This window comes from Panicum virgatum, chromosome 3N (assembly GCF_016808335.1).
Source record: "Panicum virgatum strain AP13 chromosome 3N, P.virgatum_v5, whole genome shotgun sequence".
Taxonomy (NCBI): Eukaryota; Viridiplantae; Streptophyta; class Magnoliopsida; order Poales; family Poaceae; genus Panicum; species Panicum virgatum.
Window position 1 is genome coordinate 57,389,256 of NC_053147.1, and position 6,000 is coordinate 57,395,255.

A 6,000-nucleotide genomic window follows, 5' to 3' on the forward strand; every position below is an offset into this window, starting at 1 on the left:
GTAGCATGCAGTGCCATTTGGCTATGTATTCTGCCCAGCATAATTTACGATGATCGCGTCAAGAACAATTTAGCAAGTTACCAACTTACCGTCTCCGTGACAGCTACATCCGTGCAATGTCCATATGCTTGGTCGTTGTTTGGTTATAAAATTGTAATGGCCTGCAGCCTGCTCTCATCATCAGTCATCAACCCAGAAAATTCACAAGTCCTAGTCCAACAATAACGACTCCTTACTCTGACCGTTATTCCACTGAAGCAACCACAACGTCATCTATCTGGGGATTCGCCAAATGTAATACAGATGAACGCATGCCAACTATGTAGCCAAGCTGCTGGTTGATGGCGTTTCTAAAATCTCAGATTTCCACAACTCCAACGTCTGCAACAACTTCACAGCTCATATATCTTATGGTATGGCAAATAACAGAGCAGCAAATACTATCTATAGGCTGTGCTGTAGCTGTACCGAGGGTGACACCATGAATTTTGCCATTCAAATGCAAGGACAAATTTATCTCTGGTAAGGACAAAAGCCAAAGTCGATCCCTATACGAATTTTAGGTGCCTCACGGCATCTTGATCTTGACATCTTCTCTGAGAGCTAGCAGTTAACTTGGACGAAGTAGACATTTGGTTGCTCTGTTTCTATTTCATGGTGTGGGCAAGTATATATATAGAGCATGGCTGATTCTTTTGGTACGGTTTAAGCCATCTTTAGAATTCTATAGGTAGATTGAGACACGATGAATCCAAATAAAATGATTCAATCTTATGACAAAATTTCAACAAACTTCCACTATTTAGGTGTAACTCGATCTCTTGCAAGAAATCGAATAAATTCATACAAAAATATGGAAAATCATCAATCTGACTTGTACTAACATTATATAATCCTTTCACTCATAAACACTAGATGCATGAAATCTAATATATAAAACCTATCCTGAAATTAGTCCTTTCATTTTGCACAGCTCTGGCCTTTTCAAGCTTTGCGAGAAAGGTGAACGGTTGAATGGCAGCTAGCTAAAGGTATCAGACGGCTCAGAGATTGGGGAACACTTGATCGGTGACTCAGGCTACCCCCTTCTTCCCTGTCTCCTCACACCATACCATGAAAAGGACCTGACAGAGTCCGAAATAGAGTTCAACAGGAGGCGCTCTTCAGCGAGAACTGTTGCTCCAAAGACAATGGCCAAGTTCCAGGACACGTGGAAGTTCCTGCAGGGGGAGATGTGGCGCCCTGACAAGCATAAGCTGCCCCGGATAATCCATGTCTGCTGCTTGTTGCACAACATAATCAAAGACATCCAGGAGACAGCTATGAACGAGCCATGGGTGACGTCAGGTGACCATGAAGCAGGTATGCCAGTTAGCGGATGAGAATGGGCTGAGGTTAAGGGACAAATTGTCCGAGCACTTGATAAGCAGGTGACCGAGATGAGGAAAACTTGTGGGCGTATGAAATTGAGGAATGAGCAGTACTCGCTCCTGGCTGTGATGAGTGAATTGTCAACCATGTGGTGTGATCGTGTGCTTGGTCTTTGATTGTAGGTACATGGGCATCAAGTGTCGACGGAGAGTTGCCGTGGAGGAGCTCAGGCCGGGCGGCAGCTGTGGCGTCCACTCCTGGATCGAGGGCGCAAGCAGCGACGGATGGCGGGTTTCTTGGTTTGCGCCACAAAACCAAGCTGGCGGACGGCGGTTGAAGACGCCAAGTCGTGGAGGCACGGGCGTTGGTCTTGGGACTGGCGGAGGTGACGGGCGTTGACGGCGTCTAGGGCCTCGTTGCTGGCGAGGAGGTGACGGGCTTCGAGTGGAAGAAAGAAACTCCGCCGTCGGATGAGATCTTGTACCCTGTCCGGTTTTGCCCCTACAGGCGTTTTAGTGTACGAGTCAGGGTGGAGGTCATTTCTGGGAAGGGACCGGTCTGACCGGTCTGTGAGACCGGTCTGACCGATCGCCCCCCCGAGGTCGTATAAATACATCTCACCTGCCCCCTTGGATAGGTGAGCCTCCAAGCCACGAGTCCCTTTCTGTTTTTCCTTGCTCCTCTCTCTGTTCTAGGGTTAGGCCGAAGTCTCCATGGAAATTGTGGTCTAGATTATAGCTAGGTCCACAAATTTGAGAGGGTGGATGAATGGGTGGAGGTCTAGGTCTTGTATAGGTGAATTCCTCTGTAAATCACGATGAATTTGAATGAAATCGAGGACCCTTTTGAGCAGCTCTCTTGTGTTCCTGTTCATCTTTTGTTCATGAATTGATTTCCTCTCTTTTGGTGGTTTTTGAGATTAAAGCTTTCTCTTGGTGGGTTTAGGGACTCCGTGATTTGCTTCTCGACCATCTAGCATAGAGCTAAACCCCCGAGAATCACGAGTCCCTCGGATTGAGGTTTTTGGAGTTTTTGGAATACCCTCTTTTACCTCTTTCCCCCACGAAATTTTTGTGATCCTTTGAGTTTTGGGTTGATTCCTTTTGTGGAGAGGTTCGTCTCTATCCCAGGAACCTCCCTGCAATTTTTGAGACCATTTGGTGATGATTTGAACGAGTAATCTTGAAATCACCTCGAGTTCGCGGGCTGAAATTCTGTTTTGAGTAGAAGCGGTCTGACCGGTCGCAGCAACCGGTCTGACCGGTCGGAGCAACCGGTCTGACCGGTCTGGAATTTCAAATCCTGCCCGATCGGTCTGACCACCAAGAGCTAGCGGTCTGACCGGTCCCTGACTGCTAGATCTGCAGTTTTTCTCGATCGCTTCCGTGCTTTCTCTTGCTCATTCCTAAGGGTGATTTGTGTTAGTTTAGCTCTTCTATAGCTACTCCACACCTCATCTAGGATTTGAGGTTTGTGGTGATTTTCGGGATATAGGCCGACGGATCGATTTCGAAAGAAATTTTGATCGGCTCCCATTCACCCCCCTCTGGTTGCCAGTTTTGGTCCCTCAATTGGTATCAGAGGTTAGTTGAGGTTTTCAGTACCTTGACCAGTTCGAAAACCACTTGACGACCATGGCGAGTCTTCATAAGATCCCAATGTTTTCCGGCGAGGACTATGCTTATTGGAAGGTTCGCATGTGTGCCTTCTTGCAAAGCATGAGAGCCGAGGTCTGGGATATCACCAAGAACCAGGTGTACAAGGTGCTTGCCGTTCAGACCACTCCTCTTCAAGTGTCCGAGCACGAGGCGAATGCCAAGGCTGTCAATGCCTTGTTCGCTGGCGTTTCTCGTGCGGAGTTCTCACGTGTCCAAGGTTTTTAAGAAGCCCACAAAGTCTGGACATGCCTTGAGAACTACCACGAGGGCACACCTCAGGTGAAGGTTAGACTGTTCGAGACTCACCGGCGTGAATATGAGAACTTCACACAGGGGCCGGGTGAGAGCATTGGCGACATGTTCAGTTGGTTTCAATCGATTGTGAACAAAGTTAGTGCGAATAGATCTGCTGATGCCCTTGACTACACAGAGCACGAGATGGCCCTCAAGTTGCTCTACGCACTTGACCGCTCTGTGTGGGACCCCAAGGTGAACACGATCATCGAGTCTGCAGGCTATGAGACTCTAACCGTGAATGAGCTTTTCAGCAAGCTTAAAGCCACGGAGGTGGATAACCAGACACGAGCCAAGCTCAATGGTGCTCCTCCTTCCAAGAGCATCGCTCTTGTGACTGGCCCAGGTGGATCGAGCTCTAACGCTAACTCTGCTCTTGGCTTTTCTCTTGCCTCTTTGCCTTCTGTTACAAATGAGCAGTTAGAGATGCTGGGCGACGACTACTTGTGCCTCCTCATCAACAAGTTCCAGCGTGTCTACCACAACAGGCAGAGGAAGAAGAACCCCGGGTGCTACCACTGCGGCGATATGAACCACTTCATTGCCGACTGCCCTAAGAAGTCCGGCGATGGCCAGAACAACAACTTCGACTACTACCGCCACCGCGACCGCGACGAGGGAGGCTCCAACAAGGAGCATCGGCGCCACAAGCACCGCAATCGTGACCGGGACAAGGGAGGACGCTTCGACAAGGAGTCGCTCAAGAAGCGCTTCCAGTACAAGGCCAAGAAGTGGGAGAAGGCTTTCCTAGCGCAGCTCAGCGATCTTGACAAGAGCTCCGACACCGACCGCTCTTCTTCACCGACCTCTGACGATGACGACAAGAAGAAGAAGTGGGACAAGGATGCCACCGGCTTCATCGGCCTTTGCTTGGCGGCCGGTCGGCGCAAGGGTTTCTACACCATGGCGGGTGAGGCCAATTGTGCTCGTGCGTCTCCAGGTGGACATGCTACACCGACGCACAACGGCTCTTCTCCTGGATCCGAGAGTGATTCAGAGGTAAACTCCACTATTGACCTACTTGATACTGAGGTTAGGGAGTTGTACGCCGCTCTCGACAACCAGAAGAGGCTGCTTAAGGAAGCAGCTAGAGAGCATAGAAAGCTTAGGGCTGAGCTGGCTTGTGCTAGAGAGAAATCTGGTGAGGATGAGTGCGCTAGCTGCATATCTCACATGAATGATCTTGTTGCTCTCCATGCGAAGCATGATGAGAACGTCGCGAACTTAGATGTTGCTAAGACTTCGCTTGCTGACATGTCTCACGAGCTAGCCAAGGCCAAGCATGAGCTTGAACTGGTCAAGGACGCTCCCATTGTTAGTGATGTGCTTGAATGTGATGAGTGTCCCATCTTTAAGTCTGATCTAGCCGCTTTGCAATCTAAATTCTCTACTGTTGTGTGCGAGCTAGAGGAGATGAAGTCTAGGCCAGTTTTGCTTGGTGCGTGTAAGCTTTGTCCCATACTTAGGTCAGAGCTAGATGAGAAGAACGCCTTGATTAAGTCTTTGGGGAAGACTAAGGTCGTGGAGTCTAGTCCACCTATTGATTGTCATGTTTGCCCTGGTCTGATTTTTTATTTTGATAATCTTGCGGTAGAGAAAGCCAACTTGGAGAATGAGAACACATATCTTAGGGCGATTCTGAGTTGGGTTTCTAGCAGTGAGCCGCAGTTCGGCATGATGATCAAGCAGTTTAAGCGTGGTGATGGTTTTAGGGTCAGTTACACATACACGAAGTCAGAATTTGACAAGTTGTATGGTAAGATCGGCAAGGCTGCTGGAGTTTCAAGTGCTCTAAACACTGCTAGCACGAGCACGCAGCCTTCGCTTGTTGACCCCATGGATGGTGTGCTAAAAGAACCACAAAAAGCACCTCCACAGAAGTAAGTTTGGGTTCCAAAGCCCAATGAGCAGAGGAATCTCCTCGATACGCTCCCTGCTGCCGCAGCCCAGGTCGCCCCGAAGAAGGGGGCCGCTCCTCCCCGTCCAAAGGCGGGGCCTCCACCTCCCAAGAGAGAGGTGAGGTACCACTGTGAGTTCTGTAACAGAGATGGTCACTTGGAGGAGTTTTGCTTCAGGAGGAAGTGGGCTGTGAGGCGTGAACAGGAGAGATGTAACTCGGACATGTACTCTGCTCGGGTGCATGGTCCTCCTTGGTGTGGTGGTAGGCAAGATGCTAGGGCGCGCCGTGTAGGTGGAGGACAGGAAGACGATGGTGGTTACCATGCTCCAGCGGGTGGTCGCTTTGCGGTCGTGCTCCTAGTCGTCCTCAGTACGGCTATGGACCACGGGACCGAGGCTTTGGAGGAGGTTACGATGCACCACGCTGTCCTCGCGATGGTGGTCGTCAGCCTCGCGGTAGACGGGACAGGGGATATGCTTTTACTGATTTTGCTAACCCTTCTGTAGAGCAAATGGCTCGACACTGGTTTGCTTCACACTTTGCTAACCCCAGTGTTGAGACATTTGCTCACCCTTTGTCTCACTACTGATGTGCAGGTTGGAGGCTTGGAGAACAGGTGGATCGTGGACTCCGGTTGTTCGCGCCATATGACCAGGAATGATAAATGGTTCTCCAGCCTCACCCCAACGCGCCACAAAGAATACATCATATTTGGGGATAATGGTTAGGTCAAGGTATGTGGTGTTGGCGCTGTCAGAGTTTCCGATCGCTTTACCC